Source organism: Odontomachus brunneus, unplaced genomic scaffold, assembly GCF_010583005.1.
Source record: "Odontomachus brunneus isolate Ranch 3 - 2012 unplaced genomic scaffold, Obru_v1 Obru_scaffold_072, whole genome shotgun sequence".
Taxonomy (NCBI): domain Eukaryota; kingdom Metazoa; phylum Arthropoda; class Insecta; order Hymenoptera; family Formicidae; genus Odontomachus; species Odontomachus brunneus.
Window position 1 is genome coordinate 1,492,812 of NW_022639522.1, and position 235 is coordinate 1,493,046.

Genomic DNA, 235 nt, shown 5'->3' on the forward strand with positions numbered 1-235 from the left:
TCCAACTTACTACTTTTATATTTAAGATGTCGATTATCTCGTAAACGATGTATATTAGCAGTTTTTTACTGGATATGATTTTAATTGCAAATTATCTCTACTGTGTAAATATGTGAAAAAAAATTATAGGTATCCATTTAAAAAAAACTACGTTGATCTTCATAACTCGAAAAGATCACGAGTAGAAAAAATTTTTACATGCATTTTGTAGCTGACTAAGAGCCATGTAAATTTC

General features: G+C 27.2%; 1 protein-coding gene across 3 annotated transcripts in view; it reads left to right on the forward strand.

Moving 5' to 3' along the window:
- LOC116846956 (lipase 3-like) overlaps positions 1-235 on the forward strand; it is an 8,510-nt gene that overhangs the window by 3,626 nt on the left and 4,649 nt on the right. The gene's annotated exons all lie outside the window — the stretch shown is intronic.